Here is an 11,217-nt window from a genome sequence, read left to right on the forward strand (position 1 = left end):
ATATATATTTTTTAATTTGTCTTTCTGTTCTTACCTTCTGGGGCCTCATCCATGGATGATTTCACTGTTCCAGGCCAACCTGTTAAGATAGGGAGAAAGACAGAGAGAGATGGTGAGATGAAGTTTTATCAAGTCCTGTATTACCCTTGTATAGGGAGAAGCTGAGAATCAAGATGGTTCCCCTATGACTGTAGATTCCTCATACCTGAACTCAACAAAGAATTGAGAAAAATCATGATTTTCCTGAATTTTAAGCTTTATTCAGGAAAAATGAGAATACACAAGCTAGAGTTCATACAGGGAGGGAGGGAAAGAGAGAGAGGGAAAGGGAGAGGCTTGCATACATGTTGAAACTTCCAGATAGGCAGAGAGAATGAACAGGAGTGGCCATGCCTATAATGTTGACTTTTACAAACTTCTAAGGCCCTGCCTTCACTTCATTCTTAGCCATGTTCGTACCCATCACCACAACTGACACCACAGAAATCATGTGAAACTTCTATGAAGAACTATATGCCACCAAGCTAGAAAATCTGGAAGAAATGGAAGAATTCCTAGAAACATATGCCCTTCCAAAACTGAACCAAGAAGAACTACAAAACCTAAATGCACCAATCACAGACAAAGAAATTGAAACCATTATTAAGAATCTCCCCAATAACAAAGTTCCTGGACAAGATGGCTTCATAAATGAATTCAACCACTCGCATTTCCTATGCAACATTTAATACCTCCTTACTGACATTGGGAATATGTGTACAGGCATGGTGCAGCTAAGTGCCTGCTCCTGTACTAACCCCAACACTCCCATATGATATACTGGGGGCACATTTGTTGCCAGATGGTTGGTTTGAACTTGAAAGATGAAGGAATAAGGATCCAAGGAGGAAAAAGAAAATGTGGCTCATGCCTGGGTGCACATTCTTGTCAGAGTCCAGAAATTCTGGGACAAAGACATCAATTAATGATAGATTTGTTGGTCTGGGAGGGGGATAAAAAAGTGAAAATATACTCAGAAAGAGCAAAGTCAGATTTGAGGATAAATAACACTGGTTAGTTTTATTGCAGAGGGGGAGAAAGCAAAATGGTATGCACTCAATGGGATCACTGGACTCTAGTGTGACTCTCTTTCCCAATTTTAGAGGACAATTACAAGGATCTGCTTGAGAGAGTTGAGTGAGATGAGGTTTTCCTGGGCAAGGTGGGCCATTATTTATGAGGTGGATGGAGTAGCAGGTTCCTCCTTGTTTTTTATGACCATATTAGTTTCTTTTGGAAATGTCATAGTGTCAGTTGCATGATAGGACCCCTCCCAGCTGGTATAGAGAGTTTACTATTGATACAATGGTGTTATAATGGGACTTAGGATTATGTAGGGGACTTTTCCATCATCATCTTGGATCCTCTTGGTTTCATCTTATTCTTCATCCTTGGGGAAGTGATTAGCCTGAGTTCAGCAAGTTCTGGTTTTGTTTTGATAAGGCAGTGGAGATGGGGTTCCCTCTGAACTAATCTAACCTGACTCAGTGTTAGGTGAATCATCTCACCTAACAGTGGGAAAATAATGAGGGAATAGTCCTCAGGGAGTGGTTATTTATGATTTATTTATTTTCAAATTTTTTACTATTAGTGCTTTAATATTGATTTACAAAAATTATGAATAACAGGGGTATAATTTCACATCATTCCCACCACCAGAATTATGTGTCTCTATTCTCTATATTGGAAACTTTAGCAGTTTTCCCAAGATCACATATATGCTATAAATATATATTTGTCTATTTTTCAATGGTCCTGAATTCTCTTCCTAAGTCACATCTACACCTGTTACTACTTCTGAATGTAATTCTTTTTCCCCTCTTTTCTCTTTGGGTTCTGATGTAATTAATTGGGTTCATGAGCCTTCTGGTCATCTTCCCCTAATATCCCCCCTTCCCTCCCTCTGGTAGTATGCAAAAAAAATCTTTATGGAATACAGAAGGTAGGAGGTCTGTATTCTATAATTACTTCTCTGCTGGACATGGGTATTGGCAAGTTGATCCATACCCTCTCTTTCCCTAGTGGAGTAGGGCTCTGGAGAGGTGAGGTTAGGGGGCACATTGGTGAGATCTTCTGTGTGGGGCAGTCAGGATAAAATCATAGTAGCATCTGCAACTTGGTGGCTCCCAGGGGTAAATTTCAATGATACTAAGTTAGAACAGTAACTGTAGGGACCAGGCAGTGACACACCCAGTTAAGTGTACAAATCAACTTTACTTGAAGCCAGATTTAAATCTCTGTCCCCACCTGCAAAGGATAGCTTTAGGAGTAGTGAAGCAATGCTACAAGTCTCTCTCTCTCTCTCTCTCTCTCTCTCTCTCTCTCTCTCCCATATCAATTTATCTCTGTTCTGTAAAATAAATGAAAGAAAAATTTCTCAGCTATTAAAATTATGATTCTACCTTCTTTACCTCATCTTGGATAGAACTTGAAGAAATCATGTTGAGATAAGCCAGAAAGAGAAGTATGAATATGGGATGATCTCATGCATAGACAGAAGTTGAGACATAAAAACAGAAAGGGGAAATACAAAGTATAACATTTAGTGTATTGCACCAAAGTAAAGAACTCTGGGCAGGGTGCGGCGCCCATGCCTTGACCCCCCGTGGAGCTTGACAAGGTCAGCTGCCAAGGCTATGAGGATGACAGACTTCAAGGAAGTCTGCATCCCCTGGAATGGGCTAGGATGCCACAAAAGGAATCTATGTTAGAATGTTTTGACTAGAAGATGGCACTCCACACACAAACATAATAAACCTATAAACCCAAAAAGTATAGCCCCCACAGTCATGAATGACCACGGCCCTGCTTACAAAATAGGTGACATTTCTCATTCTTCCGTAGCCAGTCAACAGCGTCAGGTTGAGCCTGATGTAAAGTTTCGAGACCTCCTTTGAATCTGGAGAGGTGGCAGTCGTTGACTATGTGGGTCATAGTCTGTAGCCGCAGGGGCACTTCGGGTCATCTCTGGCTCCCCAGCGATGGAACATAGCGGCGCACGGGCCATGGCCTGTTCGATAGCGATTGAGGAGGGCCCAATCATAACGTGCTAGGTCAAAGCCGGGTTGACGCTTGCAGGGGTCTGTGATGAGGTGTTTGTTCTTTACCTCAGCTGACTGCCAACTCTGTTTCCAAGAGTCTGGAACAGAGAAGTTCAGTGTAGGCATAGGGGACCAGATTGGGTGACGAGACGTCAAGCGTTGGACAGGGTGGGCGAAGATATCCGAGTATATTGGCAGGTCCAGTCGAGCGTAGACGTGGGAAATAAAATTAGATGATGCCGCATCCCGACTAATATCTGTCGGGGTGATGTTGCTAAGAACTGGCAGCCATGGAACCAGGGTGGAATGGAGGGTTCCAGAAATTATTCTCATGGAGGAATATAATTTGGAATTGACCAAGTGGACATGGGGGCTACGGAACCATACTGGGGCACAGTATTCTGCAGTGGAATAGCAAAATGCCAGAGATGATGTTCTTAGTGTGGAAGCGCTCGTGCCCCATGAAGAGCTGGTCAGTCTTGCAATGATGTTACTCCTCGCGCCCACCTTTGCTGCAGTTTTTATGAGATACTTGTGAAATGACAGGGTGCGATCGAGAGTAACGCCAAGATAGACTGGCTGGGCTTCATGCTGGATTCTCGTATCACCAAGGTGCACATTAAGCTCACGCGAGGCCGAGGCATGGTGTAGATGGAAAACAGATGATACTGTTTTGCATTGCTAGGGATTAGTCGCCGTTTTTTACAGTAATCAGATATCAGAGACATGTCTTTTGTGAGTGTTTCCTCGAGGATGTCGAACTTAGATGTCTGAGTTGCACAGCAGATGTCATCGGCGTAGATGAACTTCCTTGAAGAAGTTTCTGGGAGGTCATTGATGTAAATATTAAATAGTGTAGGAGCCAGAACAGAGCCCTGGGGGAGGCCACTTGAGACAAGTCTCCATCTGCTAGACTTGTCACCCAGATGCACCCGGAATCTTCTATTTTGGAGAATAAACGATTTAGTGTTGGCCACCCATGGAGGCAGGCATCTTGAGATCTTGACTAGGAGACCACGGTGCCAGACTGTGTCATAGGCTGCTGTGAGATCAACAAAGACAGCACCCGTCTTTAAATTCTTCTGAATCCATTTAAACATTTCTCATGATTAATATCAACTGTTTATAGAATTTGGATGTGGAATCAACCACAATATGGTCATGATCCATCAGCTGTTACTAGGTGTGCACTCATAAGACTCATGCTCCAAAAATCCTAGCCAAAAGAATTTGCAGGACAAACAATAAAGTCACTAATAGCCAGCTGATTATACAAATGTCAAGGGAAAAACAAATGAACTAAAAACAAATAGTGCTGCATGAACAGTACAGAGCAGGAACTGTGATTCTAGGCAAAACTACAAACCCCGATACTTATCTTTTGCTTTCCTTTCATACCAGTGTTTATATAACTGTGCAACTGTATAAAAGCACAAGTTCTAATTAAGTCAAATTGAGTTAAGTTTTTAAGAGAGATAATAATACTTGAGAGTGTGTAGATAAGACTAAAAGAATGTGAATTTGATCCATAGTGGGAGCGGAGAGCGGACCCCAGAGAGCCCTGAGCAATCTAGTAACCGGGATCCTTATGCCGGTCCTTGTGCTTTGCGCCACCTGCGCTTAACCCGCTGCGCTACAGTCCGACTCCCAATGGCATGCATTTATAATATTAATTTGTTCCCTTTTGTTGCCCTTGTTTTATTGTTGTTATAGTTATTGTTGTTGTTCTTGATGTCGTCATTGTTGGATAGGACAGAGAGAAATGGAGAGAGGAGGGGAAGACAGAGAGGGGGAGAGAAAGACACCTGCAGACCTGCTTCACTGCATGTGAAGTGACACCCCTGCAGGTGGGGACCTGGGGGCTTGAACCCGGATCCTTACACTTAGTCCTTGTGTTTAACCCACTGCGCTACTGGCTGATTCCCAGCATGCATTTTTTTTTTTATGTTTTCATTCTTTTTTGGGTAGATACCTAAGAATGTTGCCATATCATTTGGTAGGCCTATTTTTAGTTGTTTGAGTAATGTCCATTCTGTCTTACTTAGAAATTAGCTTAATTTGTATTCCCTTTAGAAGTGTATAAGAAACCATTTTTTCTCACACTTTCACTAGCAATTTTTCATGTAGATCCTTTTTACAGGACTAGGATGGCATGTCAGTGTTGTCCTAATTTACAATTCTTTGTTGTAAAGTGTTTATAAGCATGGTTTTTCAAATGCCTGTTGGCCATCTCTATGTCAGTTCAGTTTTCTCCAGTTGATGCCAATATTGGAACACTCAAATGATAATTCAGAAAAGATTTAACAGGACCCAGGGCATGGTGTAGTAGTTCACATGCCTAACTATGCTTGAAGCACTGGCCTGATCCCATAACTGGGTGGGAGTATCACAGATGGAACAAAGGGAACTTCATAGACGGTGGAATGGTCTCTTGGTGTTACAAAGGAGGAGGAGGAGAAGTTGAAGAAAGTGGACTGAGGTCAAAGAAAGTGGACTGAGGAGGTGGTTGAGAGATCTTACACACGTACAAACCCCTGAATTCATTCTCCAAAGCAATGAAACAAGTAGAATAGTTGAGTGGCTATACTGTTTAGAAAATTAGACTTCAGGGAACCGGGCGGTGATACACAGGTTAAGCACACATGACAAGTGCAAAGACCTTGTAAGGACCCCGATTCCAGGCCCCGGCTCCCCACGTGAAGCAGGTCTCAGGTGTCTCTCCCCTCTCTGTCTTCCCCTTGTCTTTCAATTTCTCTCTGTCCTATCCAACAACGACAGCAATAACACCAAGACCGATAAACAACAAGGGCAAAGAAAGGGAATAAAAAATAAATTTAAAAAAATTGTTTTAAAAAAATTAGACTGGGAGTCGGGCTGTAGCGCAGCGGGTTAAGCGCAGGTGGCGCAAAGCACAAGGACCGGCATAAGGATCCCGGTTTGAACTCCGGCTCCCCACCTGCAGGGGAGTCGCTTCACAGGCAGTGAAGCAGGTCTGCAGGTGTCTATCTTTCTCTCCTCCTCTCTGTCTTCCCCTCCTCTCTCCATTTCTCTCTGTCCTATCCAACAATGACAACAACAATAATAACTACAACAATAAAACAACAAGGGCAACAAAAGGGAATAAAAAAAAAATTAGACTTCAGAAAAATACCTCCAGGAATGCAGAAAATTGTTCTACAATGATAAATACATCAATTTATAATCAAGTTATAACAATTCTGTGAATTTATCTAATATTAACATTTTTTTGCCACTAGTATTATCTCTAGGGCTCAGCACCTATATGTCTAATCTACCCTACCCCTCCCAATAGTCATCCCCCCCTTTTAAAGTTCTCTCTCTCCCTCTCTCTCTCTCTCTCTCTCTCTCTCTCTATTTGATAGGGACATGGAGAAATTGAGAGGAGAGAGGGAGATAGAGAGTAAGAGAGATACCTACAGCACAACTTCACTGCTAAGGAAACTTCCCCCAACAGGGGTATAGGACTTGAACCCCAGTCATTGTTCATGATAAGGAGTACAGCCTATGGGATGCATCACATCCTGGTTACTAATAGTAAATGTTATTTCAATATAAATATAGCAATAACTGAAAATCTAGAAAGGAAATACTCAATTGTTTTGAAAAGCAGATACTTCCTTTTATTAGAGAGAGGAACCAGTAAGTTCCTGAGTGGCAGTAATCAAAATGATAATAGTTGTCTTATACACTAGTAAACAGAGTATCAATTCATGGAAATCTGGAAGTATCTAGTAAAAGCCAACATTGTCTTTATAATCTAGAGATCTTATTTCCTGGGATGCACTAAGTAAAAATGTATGCATAAACGTGTGTAAGTGTACATAACAAAGGGCACAAACAAAAATGTTCAGCATCAATTTAACAATAAGACACTGTGCCTGTCAGGAGTAGAGTGGATAAATAGTAGTGTCTTCATAACAAAAGTTACTAGATAGCAGGCAGCGGTAGATAGCATAATGGTTATGCAAACAGACTGTCATGCCTGAGGTTTTGAAGTCCCAGGTTCAATCCCCTGAACCACTATAAATCTTCTTCTAGCATTTGCCCTTCTTCCATAGCAAGTCAACAGCATCAGGTTGAGCCTGATGTAAAGTTTTGAGACCTCCTTTGAATCTGGAGAGGTGGCAGTCGTTGACTATGTGGGTCATAGTCTGTAGCCGCAGGGGCAGGTCGGGTCGTCTTCTATAATTACTTATCTGCTGGACATGGGTATTGGCAAGTTGATCCATACCCTCTCTTTCCCTAGTGGGGTAGGGCTCTGGAGAGGTGAAGTTAAGGGGCACATTGGTGAGATCTTCTGTGTGGGGCAGTCAGGATGGAATCATAGTAGCATCTGCAACTTGGTGGCTCCCAGGGGTAAATTTCAATGATACTAAGTTAGAACAGTAACTGTAGGGACCAGGCAGTGACACACCCAGTTAAGTGTACAAATCAACTTTACTTGAAGCCAGATTTAAATCTTTGTCCCCACCTGCAAAGGATAGCTTTAGGAGTAGTGAAGCAATGCTACAAGTCTCTCTCTCTCTCTCTCTCTCTCTCTCTCTCTCTCTCTCTCCCATATCAATTTCTCTCTGTTCTATAAAATAAATGAAAGAAAAATTTCTCATCTATTAAAATTATGATTCTACCTTCTTTACCTCATCTTGGATAGAACTTGAAGAAATCATGTTGAGATAAGCCAGAAAGAGAAGTATGAATATGGGATGATCTCATGCATAGACAGAAGTTGAGACATAAAAACAGAAAGGGGAAATACAAAGTATAACATTTAGTGTATTGCACCAAAGTAAAGAACTCTGGGCAGGGTGCGGCGCCCATGCCTTGACCCCCCCCCCCCCCGCCCGTGGAGCTTGACAAGGTCAGCTGCCAGGGCTATGACGATGACAGACTTCAAGGAAGCTGCATCCCCGGGAATGGACTAGGATGCCACAAAAGGAGTCTATGTTAGAATGTTTTGACTAGAAGATGGCACCCCCCACACACAAACATAATAAACCTATAAACCCAAAAAGTATAGCCCCCATGGTCATGACTGACCACAGCCCTGCTTACAAAATAGGTGACATTTCTCATGATTAATATCAACTGTTTATAGAATTTGGATGAGGAATCATCCACAATATGGTCATGATCCATCAGCTGTTACTAGGTGTGCACTCATAAGACTCATGCTCCAAAAATCCTAGCCAAAAGAATTTGCAGGACAAACAATAAAGTCACTAATAGCCAGCTGATTATACAAATGTCAAGGGAAAAACAAATGAACTAAAAACAAATAGTGCTGCATGAACAGTACAGAGCAGGAACTGTGATTCTAGGCAAAACTACAAACCCCGATACTTATCTTTTGCTTTCCTTTCATACCAGTGTTTATATAACTGTGCAACTGTATAAAAGCACAAGTTCTAATTAAGTCAAATTGAGTTAAGTTTTTAAGAGAGATAATAATACTTGAGAGTGTGTAGATAAGACTAAAAGAATGTGAATTTGATCCATAGTGGGAGCGGAGAGCGGACCCCAGAGAGCCCTGAGCAGCCTAGTAACCATCATACCCAGAGAGGAGCCACATCTGCAGCAGCCGTCCCCAGCAAGAAGGTCATCCCAACAAAGGTTTTGGGAACAGTAAAATGGTTGAATGTAAGAAACGGATATGGTTTCATCAACAGGAATGACACCAAGGAAGATGTATTTGTACACCAGACTGCCATAAAGAAGAATAACCCCAGAAAGTACCTTCGCAGTGTGGGAGATGGATTGACTGTGGAGTCTGATGTTGTTGAAGGAGAAAAGGGTGCTGAGGCACCAAATGTTACAGGTCCTAGTGGAGTTCCAGTGCAAGGCAGTAAATATGCAGCAGACCGTAACCATTATAGACGCTATCCACGTCGCAGGGGTCCTCCACGCAATTACCAGCAAAATTACCAGAATAGTGAGAGTGGGGGAATAGAATGAGGGATCAGAGAGTGCTCCTGAAGGCCAGGCCCAACAACGCTGGCCCTACCGCAGGCAGGCGATGGTTCCCACCTTACTACATGTGGAGACCCTATGGGCATTGACCACAGTATTCCAACCCTCCTGTGCAGGGAGAAGTGATGGAGGGTGCTGACAACCAGGGTGCAGGAGAACAAGGTAGACCAGTGAGACAGAACATGTATTGGGGCTATAGGCCACGATTCCACAGGGGCCCTCCTCACCAAAGACAACCTAGAGAGCATGGCAATGAAGAAGATAAGGAAAATCAAGGAGATGAGGCCCAAGGTCAGCAGCCACCTCAACATTGATATGCCGTAACTTCAATTACCGTCGCAGACGCCAGAATACCCTAAACCACAAGATGGCAAAGAGACAAAAGCAGCAGATCCACCAGCTGAGAATTCGTCCACTCCGGAAGCTGAGCAGGGCGGGGCTGAGTAAACACCTGCTTACCATCTCTACCATCATCTGGTTTAGTCATCAACAAGAAGTGAATATGAAATTCCAGCAATAAGAAATGAACAAGAGATTGGAGCTGAAGACCATAAGTGCTTGCTTTTTGCCCGTGGACCAGATAACCAGAACTATCTGCATTATCTATGCAGCATATGGGGTTTTTATTATTTTTACCTAAAGATGTCTCTTTTTGGTAACGACAAACGTGTTTGTTTTTTTTTTTTAAAAAAAGGCCTGGTTTTTCTCAATACACCTTTAAAGGTTTTTAAATAGTTTCATATCTGGTCAAGTCGAGATTTTTAAGAACCTCATTTTTAATTTGTAATAAAAGTTTACAACTTTATTTTTTTTTAAAAAATAAAAAGTCAACAAGCTGCAAGCATCTGTTAATAAAGGTCTTAAATAATAATAATAATAATAATAATAAAAACTAAAAGAATGTTACAGTAAAGTGAAAGTAAAAAGAAAACTGCCACTCAACTCCAGAAAGACGGGTCTGACAGGGTCAGCACCCAGGAAAACTCTCTTCAAGGAGGAAGAATTCTGGAAGTGGGTCTTGGCATTCTGAACAGATCTAAATTGTAAGTTCTGATTGTTGTTTTCATTATGTACATGGTAATGATGCTGTGTAATCGGGGATGAACAGCCCCTGTTCCCAGATTAGATACAGATGAACAGGAAATGAGGTGGATGAAGTTCTGGGTCATCAAATACATAAAGTTTTAGGAAAAATTCTTAATAATACTTACTCACCTCCTCTTATGAAATATGTTAAAACTCTACGTAAAATACTATCTGCTAAGCCTGTTACTCAGAAATACATCACTCCATGAAGTACGACATTTCTGTAAAACTGCAAGGCCATCTAATCATGAAATGAGCTTTACTTTCTGTATTCAGATATTGTTTATGTAAGGCTAAAAGACATATAAGTTCTCACTGGCTGAATAAAAATTGAGTTCAGATTCACCCTCCAACAGAGTGTGGTATATTCTGTTCTCCTCCTGACCCATCAGGTGGTCACCTTCAGAGTTCCCTGATCCTTCCTGCTCCTCTGCCTGAGCGGTCCATTGCAGCAGGGGTGGGGGGTCCTTGGGGGACCTGGTGCATAATGGTGCAGGAGGACTTAGGCTGGGGGGTGAAATTGTTTTGCAAAGAACTAAGAAATTTTACTCATGTACCAACAACTGTATATACTGTAAACTATTACCCCCCCAAAAAAAGGAAAGTGAAAATATATTTCAAATTGATAATCAGATTGAATTTTATCATTGTGATCAAATTGTTAATACATTTCTAATAATGACTTATTCTTTGAAATATTGACTCTCCTAAAAGCTTAGATGAGGGAGAACAAAAGCAACTGGCAGTGTTCCTATATAAGATACAGATATATGTAAATAGCATAAAAGAATATAAGTTATTGTGAGGTACTGCATGCTACAGCAAATCCAAACAATGAGATTTTCAAAATTAACCCAATTGTCAAATGATTTGGTTATAGCTATAATTATCTATTGCCTTCTTAAACCCTAAAACAGCAGGTATCTTTCTCTTTCTCTAGAAAGCCCATGTTTCTCCTAGTCCTGAAACCTCTAGGATGATATTCACTTTCCAGCATGCTTCTCCCAATTCATACTAACTGATTCTGCATCTTCTGATCTCAACCCAGTCAATGCAACCAGTA

General features: G+C 41.6%; 1 pseudogene; it reads left to right on the forward strand.

Moving 5' to 3' along the window:
- Window positions 1-5,503: 5,503 nt before the first annotated feature.
- On the forward strand, window positions 5,504-9,741 carry LOC103113469 (Y-box-binding protein 1-like; annotated as a pseudogene).
- Window positions 9,742-11,217: the final 1,476 nt, after the last annotated feature.

Source organism: Erinaceus europaeus, chromosome 2 (genome assembly GCF_950295315.1).
Source record: "Erinaceus europaeus chromosome 2, mEriEur2.1, whole genome shotgun sequence".
Classification (NCBI taxonomy): Eukaryota; Metazoa; Chordata; class Mammalia; order Eulipotyphla; family Erinaceidae; genus Erinaceus; species Erinaceus europaeus.